The following is a 12,803-nucleotide window of genomic DNA, read 5'->3' on the forward strand; positions in this document are numbered from 1 at the left end:
GGTCCTGCGTGGCTCTGAAACATTGCACTTGATCTTGTGATGTGATCTTTCTGCAATAAAAGCCTTTGGACAATATTTGAAGATCCTTAGTGTGCTGGCGAATATGTGCATTTACTTGGTTGTGACCAGGGTAACCAGCACTAGGGCTCCATTCGAGCATTTTCCCTCTATTCCTGTTCTGGACACAACCCAAAAATGGTATTTTCTTTCCACTCTCTGTAATAACAGTAAGTTCGATAAATAGCAAGGGTGTATCTTCCTAATAGGAACACAGACAGCAATAAAAGCCAATGTACTCATTATTATTATTATTATAATACAGGATTTATATAGTGCCAACAGTTTGCGCAGTGCTTGACAACATGAGGGAAATCTCAGCTGTTGTTGATCAAGAAGGGTACAGTGTGCTTGCAAGAATTTGAAGGATACAATAAAGTAGTTGTAATAGCTAAACATTTTTTACCTAAATATATTCCCTGCATTAAGGTTAAAAATGTCCCAGTATTTGTATCGCTCCGCCTCACCCACCTGTGTACTTACCTGTGTACTTACCCGAGTCCTATCTTGATCATGTGGTGTGCCCATCTGCAGCATCTCTCTCTCCTCTCATTGGCTCCTACTGCTGTCAATCAAATCCTGTAAGCAGATATTGGGGGTGGGGCTTGTCACGAATTCGCACGCCCACAGCTACTAACTAACCGGGACGTGCGTTCCGTGACCGGGGTATATGAGGAACTAAGGGAATAAGGGGGAACTTATACTGAGCATGTAAGACCGGCTGTGGTACTTTCACAGCCTGCACTACCTTTGGCCACCACTAGAGGGAGACTCCACTCCAATCCAGCTAGCTGACCACACACAGGCAGATACAAATCTTACATACAATCTGGTGCACTCTAAGGGTTGAGGAACAGTCTAGCAATTACTACACACTTCTAGGATTCCTCCAGCTATCCTGCACGCTTGAACCCCAGTGTTAATCACTTCTCCCACTGTCCCCACACCCACACACCAGACACACAATAAACGATAGCCTGCCACCACCCAACAGTTTGTCCGCAGACTGGTCTGCTGAGCCACCACACACACAGATCTCTGTCTGGAAGATCTGTTAGCTTACAATCTGCATGCAATCTGCCAACACACAGTGCAATTGCATACCGATTGGCACATAACTTAAACCGAGTACTTAGGCACTAAAATACAACAGCCTCTCCAGAGATATGAGTCCTAGCTTAGTACACAGAAGTCACTTATTAATTTTATCATTTAATATCCCGAAAGTGGGCAGTGCATATAAGATATACAAAGAAAAAGGATTTACCAAAAAAGATACAAAAAATGCAGAAAGACACACAATTGGCAATTTGCTATGAAAATAAAAAGGGATAAAAACAGAAATAAACTTTACCCAAGTCTATCTTGTAGAAGCATACTGGAACATGTGGGAACTCCCCAGTTTCAAACTGGCTTCGTGGAAGAACAAGGTCCATATCTCAGGCTACCCAATTTATTGAAATATGGATGCGGGCTAGACTTTAGCCCTTGGCCAATCAACCCCGGGGGGTGTTCCTGTCTCAGCCCACAGAAGGTTTTATGTTCTGAATTTACCAGAGTGAAATTGGCCCAGAACGGCGCTGATTGCTGGGTCATGGATAGGATTTCCAATACCAGCGCATCAGTCCGATCGCAACAGTACCAATCACTGCCTGCCTGCTGCAATCAGGCACCATATAACGTTTTTGTGCGATTCCCTAGGATTCTACACCTGCTAAACATACATAGTTACATGTACACGTAACCCATCAGGTGTACGGTCAAAAGGAATTATTTTCATCTCTCTGCCGTTAATATTTTAGCTTTTATGAGAGATAAAATAGGTTCCTTAGATCTCTTGATATTAATCAAAGCTTGCAGACTGGCTGGGGCCTTATGAATGCCCCCTGCAGATCCGTGTAGCCAAGATGACTAGCAGTTTTCTTTAAGCCTCAGGAAGGTGGCAATCTATGTTTACTCCAATGGGAACTTTTATTGGCATCTAGGTGTCACTTCGATCCTAAAAAAAGTGGCTCTGTCCTTTTCAAATGCTAATGAAAGAACATATGTGCATGACTGACATAGAATACTATATTTTTAATAACCCAGAATTAAACTACATCTACAATTACACTACTTCTACAGATCACACCACATCTTGTTAAGGCAAAACTATCCTACGCTTATATTTTCGTCACAGGGCTGAGCCAGGCTGTGGGTGTCTATAGACACACACAGACAAGCTCAGGAGTGAGCCCACATGTGCACTCCCATAGGAAGAGGCACATAAGTAGTTGTTGACTTAAAGGAGTTCTATGGTCACAGCATAAACTTTCATTTTATAACATCAACATTGCAATAGCAATACAAACAATAGTTGTATTTGACGGTCCAATATCAAAATTACTTGAAAAATCTCCTTTCATGGTAATAGTTTTGCCTGTCTGCTGGTCATCACTTTCTACGACTTCCTGGATCCCCTGAATGCTTTTCTCCTCTGCTGTTTACATTCCAATTTCTAAGGACTACATGCCCCATGGTACCGTGCTGCCTGCAAGCAGAGATTCCTTTACTAACTTTTCCTCTGTTAGCACCTCTGTATTTTGGAAGGCAGGCCAAGTGAATCCAGTGTCTACTCAAAGGGCATAGTTACATAATTCAAGGTAAGTAAATGTATGGAGATCTTCACAAAGTAAGTTTACAAGCTTTGAGATCATTCAGTGGCTTAGAAATAGTTGAAATACAATGTGGAACTAAATATATGATTTTACATTCTGACCATAGATACGCTTTAAAGTGGAATCTCACTTAAAAGTGAATGTTCTGCTTATTCTCCTCCTTCCCTCTCTGTGATCATTGGAAGAATTGTGGAAGTTTGGCACCCCTCCTGCCTGCAGCCTCCAGGGACACATCACATGTCCCAGGAGGCAGCGGGAGCAGTCTGAAAGTGCAGCACCTCTTGTGAAGTTGGGTGCTGGCTGGGTGCTGGCAGTTGGGTGCTGGCTGTGAAAAAGCAGGAAGTCATAGCTGGCTATACCGGTCCGGGTAACAGCAGCACTGGACTCCAGGGCTGGTAAGTGTTTTTTAAAAGTCATCAGCTACAGTATTTATAGCTGCCTTCTTTTATTGTTTCTAACAATGACTGTAGTTCCTCTTTAACTTACATCAATTTGACCAGTCAGTAGATCCACAAATTAACTTCATGGCGCTGAGCACACGCAAATATGTGGCCTCTCGGTGAGCGGGCCTTGGTGCTAAGCGGCCGCATATTTGCCAGTATAGTGCCAGTAGAGCTGTGTCGAGAGAGCATGCCCTGTGCACTCCCAGCACAGTTACCGACAGCTAACGGAAAGCCCCCCCTTTGCTGCTTGCGATCGGGAACTTTCCAATCATGTGACCGCTGTGACAGCCAATCATGGCTGTCACATGACCATAAGCCCCGCCTCCTGGCATTCTAAGCCCATTAAAGGGCAGGCCGGCTGCCAGGGCTGTTTTTTCTGTGAAAGTCTGGCTTTTAGACATGTGCACAGCCAAAAAATTCGTTCATTTTCGTTTCATTAGTTTATAATTTTTTTTGTTTTTCGGGTCATTTGTTATGATCGCGATTCGTAAATTCGTTCATTCGTAAATTCGTAAATTCGTAAAATCATACATTTGTAAATTAGAAAATTCGGAAATTTGTAAATTCGAAGTTTGAAAATCCAAAAACTCGAAAATTCAAAAATCTGAAATAGTAACTATTAAATTATAGGTATTGTAATTTCCTTTCAAATTTGACTGTCAGTGAACGTAACAAATACGAGTTTATCTGAAGTTACGAATTATCCAAAATGAATACTGCATCTAAACAAATGGAACGGAACAAATTAATAATAAATAATAATAAAACGTTGTTATTATTATTATTGTTATTTATTATTATTAATTCATTACGTTCCATTCGTTTGGATACGGCATTCCTTTTTTCCGATCATTCATAACTTTGGATAAATTTTATATGTGTTACGTTCACTAACAGCCAAATTTGAAAGGAAATTACAATACCTATAATTTAAAAGTTACTAGTAATAGTTAAGTTATTATTAGTTAACTATTATTTCAGATTTCCGAATTTTCGAATTTACAAATTTACAAATTCACTAATTTACTAATGTACGAATGTACGAATGTACATTCGTAAATTGCGAACGTACGAATGTACGAATGTCTGAATTTACGAATGTCCAATTTTATCGAATTTATGAATATTCGGAAAAAATTTGTTAAATGGGTTTTCGTTAATTCGGATATTCCCGAATTAACAAATTTGTTGAAATTCGTTAAAAAACGAATTTGGAACTAAACGAATTGCACATGCCTACTGGCTTTCCGACAGAACCCCTTTGCCCTGAACATCCTGAACATCCCTATTGGTTAATGAGGTCTCCAATCACATTAAAAGACCAATAGTAGGGCTTAGGTGGTGGGAGAGGGCAAGGAAAAGGTTGTCTTTGGAAAAGAAAGCAGAGATCTGCCATAAGTTCTACCAGCAGACTATATCTGTAAATCTATTGATCTCTTTTTCATACAAAATAATTTTTACCTATCATCTAGCATGAATTCTGCACCACATCTCCTAGTAAAATGCATATATAGATCGAGGATCAAAGTTTTTGGGATTTTTAAGGTGCACATTTACAATGTTAATAGAAAAAATTTAAATTTATTCAAAAACATTAAAAACAAACATCCACAGATAAAGATCTGATGTTACAGTACATTAACAGGTGCAAACTGATTCAATCTCTACATGTTTCACCTTGGTTAATGGCTTCTTTAAGAGAATTTTGATATCAGGCACAATATACACTAGAATTAGAAAGAGTTTTAAGAAAAAGCAACATAATAACGATCAAAATACACAACAAGTATTCAAAAATATGTACAACTTTAAGGATTTCATGGATTGGCATAGAGTAAAGCATCACATTCCAGCATGGTCATATAAGATACCTGTATATTCAAAAGCAATTTATGTTTTGAGGCTCTGTGGATGTTTGTTTTTAACGTTTTTTCTAATAAATTTACATTTTTTCTATTAACATTGTTGTAAATGTGCACCTTAAAAATACCCAAAACTTTAATCCTCGATCTATATATGCTCTTTTTCATGCAGTTTGCACCTAAATTATGAAGGCTACCATTGCTGGCTTCCTGCTAAAAAAAATGTTTGTTGCCTAGCTACTGTATGTGCGACATCAATACATTTGGTATAGAGAATGAAAAAAGAGAAAATGCATACTGTAAATGAAACGTGTCAGCATTTCTTACATCTATACTTGTCCAAGGTAATTGAATCAGCATCTTGAAGCCAATATATCATCTACATGACAGTTAGACAGCATGCATTTTCAAAAGGAATGCTTAGCATAGCCAGTCTCAATACATCTCTCATGACAATTTTTCTTTAACCCCCCTGGCGGTATTCCCGAGTCTGGCTCGGGGTGGATTTTACATACCAAAAGCGGTATCCCCGAGCCAGACTCGGGCTTGCATCGCAGGATCCAGGAAGAGGTTACTTACCTTGTCCCCTGGTTCCTGCGATGTCTCTCCGCTGTGATCGGCGAGCCGCTGTGTCTCGCTCGATTCACAGTGCCGAGCTCCGTTCCCTGCGAGCGTTGCGACGCACGGGGACGGAGTTCGGCGGCAAATTCAAAAGTGAAACACACAGTATAGATACAGCATACTGTAATCTTACAGATTACAGTACTGTATCAAATAACTACACATCCCCTTTGTCCCTTAGTGGTCTGCCCAGTGTCCTGCATGCAGTTTTATATATATAAAACTGTTCTTTCTGCCTGGAAACTGGAGATTGTCCATAGCAACCAAAACTGTCTCTTTACATCAAAAGTGGTTTTAGACCAGCTAGAAAAAAGCGATAACAAATTATAATCACTTGCAGAATTGAGCGATAGTGATTTGTGGGGAGATCCGTCATCAAACACTAAAAGTAATAAAAGCTAAAATTCTGGAACTGAGCAAATTTCAGTGTTTTTGATTTGATTACATTATTATATAATTTTTATTATTATTATATTATTATGTGTTTTAATTATTTATAGTTATTTATTATATTATAATTTTTTATTTCGTTTTTCAAACTTTATCATACCCGGGATGTCTACTAGACTCTTGTTTGGACAGATTTAAGTGAACTATTCCTAAGAATTACAGGCCTACAATATAAAACGCCAAATTTCTGTGCAAAATAATGGTACCGCTTTCAGCACCTAAAATCTGAAATAATCATACCGCCAGGGAGGTTAAGATAACCTCTGCTTATGCATGATTTCCATCATATTTTCATTTTGAATTGCCCTGGTTTGTGACAGGTCTGCTATGAATTTATATGTGACTAGTTTTAAGACTAAGCATTCCACATCTATTTGGATTGTTTGAAATATTTACTCACAAAATGTGTTTTACAAGAAGTCTTTTGGGAATCATTAGTGGAAAAAGATTTGCATCTTTTTTTTTTGAACTCAAGACAAAGACTGTTGTTTTTGTACTTAGTTACGTTGGGTCAGAGTGTCCAAAGGCCCAAACTGATAGGGGGTTCCCTAGAGACTGGATTAAGTGTTTAAGATAAATGTTCCCTCTTAAGCTTAACATTCCTGGTGCCAGACATTAGAGCTAATAATTTAAAGAAACAAGATATGATCCTTCAAAGGCCAAGTGTTCCTAACATCCAGGTAATTAATTTATCTGCGATACTAATAACCTTGAAAAGTAAGTACTCCTCTGTGAGTACTTTAGTTTCATTAGTCATATAGCCATGCTTTATTTGATACAATGCTTTATTATCTCCCTTGTCTTACCCAGAATTATGGCCCGTTAACTTTAGTGCCCTCTTGCTAGTCTGTTCCTGGACTAAGCATTTTGCCCTGTTAACCAGCCAACATTTATTACCTCTTGATTGCTAATTGAAATCCACCCACCACCCACCCCTATCAGTATAAATATAAGCTTCTTTTGGGGGAAGCATTTGCAGGGGGGCACACATTTGCAATTCGGACTCTTTCTCAAAGTGGGCGATTTCTATAAGTGGAAACACTTCTGACTCTGCACTTCAGCGAATGCACAAAGCAAATGAACACAAGAAAAAACTTTGAAAAACACCAGACAAACATCAGGTGACCTTGTTTACCCCTTCAGCTCTTTCTCCTTGTAACATGCACTCTCTCCCACCCCTTTTGACAGCTCTGTCCTCTATCCTTAAACTATCTCTCCTTCACCCCTCTTCTCCCCCCACAGCACATATATATCACCCTCACTTCTGTCCTCTCCCTATTACTGCACCCACTAACTCCTGCTAATTCTAAATCCACACACACTAAAAATCTCTAAGACCCTGGACCATGTCCCTTCATATAAATCCCACTCCCATATTACCTCCCTCACTCTCCTGCTTTTCCTAACCTCCGGAGATATATCCCCAAACCCTGGGCCTCCATCATTTAACTGTACCCCATGCACCCATCACCCTGCACCCTCTGGTAGCAGCCACAAGCAACACAATTTAGTTCGCATTTCTATCTTCCCAAGACCAGACTCCCTGTCTCTTGTGCCCTTTGGAACTCCCGCTCTGTCTGCAACAAACTCACCTCTCTCTATGACCTCTTTATTGCCAACTCATTTAACCTACTCGCCATTACCGAAACCTGGCTCCACGAATCAGACACTGCATCTTCTGCTGCCCTATCCCATGGTGTTCTCTGGACTCACTCCCCCAGATCCAGTGGAAGTAAGGGAAGAGGTGTCGGAATCCTAGCCCCACATAGCACCTTTCAGGTACTACACCCACCTCCCTCTCTGTCACTCTCCTCTTTCGAAGCACACTGCATTCGTCTTTTCACTCCAGTTTCTCTAAGGATAGCTGTGATCTACAGGCCCCCTGGACCAGTATCAACCTTTCTTGATGACTTCGCTGCCTGGCTACTCTACTTTCTTTCTTCTGAAATCCCCACAATCATTCTCGGGGACTTCAACATCCCTATTAATACTAACACTCCTGCCACTTCCAAACTTCTCAGCCTAACATCCTCCTTTGACCTGAAGCAGTGGATACATGCTCCTACTCACTCCGAAGGCAATACCCTTCACCTCGTTTTCTCTCACCTTTGCACTCCATGCAACCTCTCTAACTATCCATTCCCTCTCTCTGATCACCACCTTATTAGTTTCACTCTCTCCCTCTCCTCCACCTCCTCTCCCTCCAACCGCCTAAAAGTTACCTGCAGAAACCTACATCATCTCAACCCTTCTCTTCTCTACTCTGCTATCGACAACCTCTATGACAAAATCTCACCCCTATCCTGCACCAACCTAGCCACTTCTGTCTACAACACCTCACTTTTAGCCTCACTGGACTCAATGGCCCCCCTCACTACACACAGAATCAGGCCCCGACCCCTTCAACCTTGGCAAACAGATGATACTAGAAGTTTGAAAAAATGTAGCCGTGCTTAGAGCGCCAGTGGCATAAGACTTATGCCCCGTACACACGGTCGGACATTGATCGGGCATTCCGACAGCAAAATCCTAGGATTTTTTCTGACGGATGTTGGCTCAAACTTGTCTTGCCTACACACGGTCACACAAAGTTGTCGGAAAATCCGATCGTTCTAAACGCGGTGACGTAAAACACGTACGTCGGGACTATAAACGGGGCAGTGGCCAATAGCTTTCATCTCTTTATTTATTCTGAGCATGCGTGGCACTTTGTCCGTCGGATTTGTGTACACACGATCGGAATTTCCGACAACGGATTTTGTTGTCGGAAAATTTTATAGCCTGCTCTCAAACTTTGTGTGTCGGAAAATCCGATGGAAAATGTCCGATGGAGCCCACACACGGTCGGAATTTCCGACAACACGCTCCGATCGGACATTTTCCATCGGAAAATCCAACCGTGTGTACGGGGCATAAGTCTCAGAGAGATTTCAACCAATATAAATCTGCCCTCCAAAAATACAGTTCCAACCTCCTCACTGCCAAGCAGACCTACTTTATCACTCTCATTAGCAACTTATCATCCCGTCCCCGTCAACTCTTCTCTGCCTTCAACTCTCTACTTCGTCCTCCACCGCCTCCACCTGCCAACTCACTTACTGCACAGGAGATGGCCAATCACTTCAAACAGAAGATTGATACAATTCGTGAGGAGATCTCTACTGTTCCAATACCCTCCACGCTTCACACTTCATGCCCACAGGCACAATCATTACTTCCCTCTTTCAACCCCACCACTATAGACAAGGTTGCTAAACTACTTGCTAATGTCCACCTTACCACCTGCCCTCTGGATCCTGTTTCCTCACAAATGCTACGTTCACCCTCTGGCTCTATGCTACACTCTCTAACCCACATCTTCAATCTCTCCCTCTCTTTTGGCATCTTCCCCAACTCTCTAAAACATGCACTTGTCAGACCCATACTTAAAAAGCTCTCACTGGACCCATCCAATCTTAACAAGCTATGCCCCATCTCCTTGCTCCCCTTCTTATCCAAACCCCTCGAACGTCTGGTCTACAACCGACTAAGCTTCAACCTCGCTGATAATAGCCTTCTTGATCCCCTTCAGTCTGGATTTCGTCCTCAACACTCCACAGAAACTGCTCTCCTAAAACTAACAAACAATTTACTAATGGCCAAAACCAATCGACACTATTCTGTACTCCTACTCCTGGAGCTCTCTGCTGCCTTTGATACGGTTGACCACCCCCTCCTCAAAAAAAACTCCATGCCTTTGGTCTCCGTGACTGTACTCTTCGCTGGTTCTCTTCCTATTTATCCAACTGCACCTTTAGCGTTTCCTACAACTCTACTTCCTCTTCTCCTCTTCCTTTCTCAGTTGGGGTCCCCCAAGGTTCTGTTCTTGGACCTCTCCTATTTTCAATCTACACCTCCTCCCTGGGTCAGCTGATAGCATCCCATGGCTTCCAATACCACCTCTACGCTGACGACACCCAAATCTATTTCTCTACCCCTCAGCTCACTCCCTCTGTCTTCTCACGTATCACTAATTTACTATCAGATATATTAGTCTGGATGTCACACCACTTCCTCAAACTCAATCTATCCAAAACCGAACTTATAATTTTTCCCCCCCCATATGCGAATTCCCCTGATCTCTCGGTCAAAATCGATGGCACAACTATAAGCCCATCCCCACATGCCAAGGTTCTAGGTGTTGTCCTGGACTCTGAAGTTTCCTTCAAGCACCACGTCCATTCACTGTCCAAATCCTGCCGCCTCAACCTCCGCAACATCTCCAAAATACGCCCCTTTCTAACCAATGACACAACAAAGCTCTTAATTCACTCGCTGGTCAGCTCTTGTCTCGACTACTGCAACTCCCTTCTCATTGGCTTACCTCTACATAGTCTATCACCTCTTCAATCCATCATGAATGCTGCTGCCAGACTCATCCACCTTACCAATCGCTCTGTCTCTGCTACCCCTCTCTGTCAATCCCTCCACTGGCTTCCGGTCGGCCAAAGAATTAGATTCAAAATACCAACAACTACGTACAAAGCCATCCACAATTTAGCCCCCAGCTGCATCACTAGCCTAGTCTCTAAATACCAACCTACTCGTTCTCTTCGTTCCTCTCAAGACCTTCTGCTCTCTAGCTCCCTCATCACCTCCTCCCATGCTCGCCTCCAGTATTTTTCCAAAGCCTCTCCAATCCTATGGAATGCCTTACCCCAATCTGTCCGCTTATCTCCTACTCTATTAGCTTTTAGACGATCCCTGAAAACCCTTCTCTTCAGAGAAGCCTACCCTACCCACACCTAACAACTGTTTCTTAATTTTCTCCATCAGCTCACCCCCCACAGTTATTACCTTTTGTTTCCACTTGACCCTCCCTTCTAGATTGTAAGCTCTAATGAGCAGGTCCCTCTGATTCCTCCTACATTGATTTGTATTGTAAGTGTACTGTCTGCCCTCATGTTGTAAAGCGCTGCGTAAACTGTTGGCTCTATATAAATCCTGTTTAATAATAATAATAATAATAGCCATGATTTTAGTGGATTAAAATATTTTAACTTTGTGGCACGACAATAGTGTAGTATGTGTACCATAAAAGATCATAGCAGATTATTCCTGATAAAGTACAAATATAAAAAAAATTGCAATCAGCCTTATTGTTCTGCTCTTAAAATGTTTCTTCAATTACAGAGTAATACCAAACTTTGTATTAGGTGCTATACTTAAAATTGTTAATGTATATATAAACTCAAAAACAAACCTTTAATACATTGCAGCTTTGTAGTTTTTAGATGTGGTAGCTGCACTAGTTGTAATGGGCAAAGAACATTTTCTTGAACAACTACAGAACATACCCATCGATCTTGCCAGAAATGCAGTAATTTTAGGTAATGCTAGGTGTTATTCTGGAATCTAAACTCTCCTGTCAGCCCTACATCCAATCCCTGTCCAAATCTTGCTGTCTCAAACTCTGCAACATCTCCAAAATATGCCACTTCCTAACCAACGACACCATAAAGCTTCCAATTCACTCCCTTGTTATCTCTTACTTTGACTACTGCAACTCCCTCCTCATTGGCTTACCTTTACATAAGCTATGCTCTCCTCAATCCACTATGAATGATGCTGCCAGTCTCCCCCTTACTAACCATTCAGTGTCTGTTACCCCTGTCTGCCACTGGCTTTCGCTCACCCAACAAATAAAATTCAAAATACTAACAGCAACCTACAACGCCATCCACAACTCTGCCCCTAGCTACAGCACTAAGCTTTTCTCCAAATACCAACCAAACTGTTCTCTTCACTCCTCCCAAGACTTTTTGCTGTTATTAAGACCTCCTAGGTCTTTTGTCACCTTCTCCTATGCTCGCTTCCAGGACTTCTCCAGAGCCTCTCCCATTCTCTGGAACTCATTACCCCAATATATCCAACTATCTCCTACTCTGTCCACAGTTAGGCGATCTCTTAAAAACCATCTCTGTGGAGAAGCCTATCATGCCTCTACCCTCCTGTAGAACTACCCCTGTAGGGGCCATTGGATTAACTGGTTCTTTCCCAAAACAGTGCAGAGGCTACCCATCACACAAGCAACAGTCCATTCACTCTGGCTCCAATAAACAGTCTAGGGGTTTGTATTTTTAAGATTTATTGCTTGAAGAACTTTTAACAGGAGAGGGGTTAGGGTGTTGTGGGATACTCAGAGTAGCAAGAACACAGAGTAGTAACAGGAAGACACTATTAACTAGGCTAGGCTTCTCTGAACAGTCTTTCTGCCAAGGGTTATTAGGAATGTCCAGAAATGAGACCCTGTGCTGCTGGCATTTATCTCTAAAAGTAGCACACTGTTAGTTGGATCTTTTGTTCATGTCTATTCTCATTATGTCTCACCAGGAGAGCTGAACTCCCCCAGTTTCCGTTAGACATCTATGTCTCAGGACAACTGATCAGTTCCTAGCTTCCAGCAGACACTCGTAAAGCGGAGCTCCAGGCTCCTTCAGACAAATACTGTAGCTGCTGACTTTTAATATTAGGACACTTACCTGTCCACGAATCCAGCGGTGTCTTCACCGGAGCCAGTTTTTCAATCAGCTCTCGTGTGCTGCTGCAGCCATCTCGGCTAAGGGAAACCGGCAGTGAAGCCTCGTGACTTCACAACTGGTTCCCAACTGCACATGCGCGAAGCCTGCTGCGCTTTGTGAATGGCCCAGCGGCAGGGGAAGGAGGAGGGGCCC

At 42.0% G+C, this 12,803-nt stretch overlaps 1 protein-coding gene across 1 annotated transcript in view; it reads left to right on the forward strand.

The window, feature by feature from the left end:
• The window catches only part of KCP (kielin cysteine rich BMP regulator), a 158,048-nt gene that overhangs the window by 46,105 nt on the left and 99,140 nt on the right, over positions 1-12,803 (forward strand). The window lies entirely within an intron of this gene.

Source organism: Aquarana catesbeiana, linkage group LG03 (assembly GCF_042186555.1).
Source record: "Aquarana catesbeiana isolate 2022-GZ linkage group LG03, ASM4218655v1, whole genome shotgun sequence".
In the NCBI taxonomy this organism is placed as follows: domain Eukaryota; kingdom Metazoa; phylum Chordata; class Amphibia; order Anura; family Ranidae; genus Aquarana; species Aquarana catesbeiana.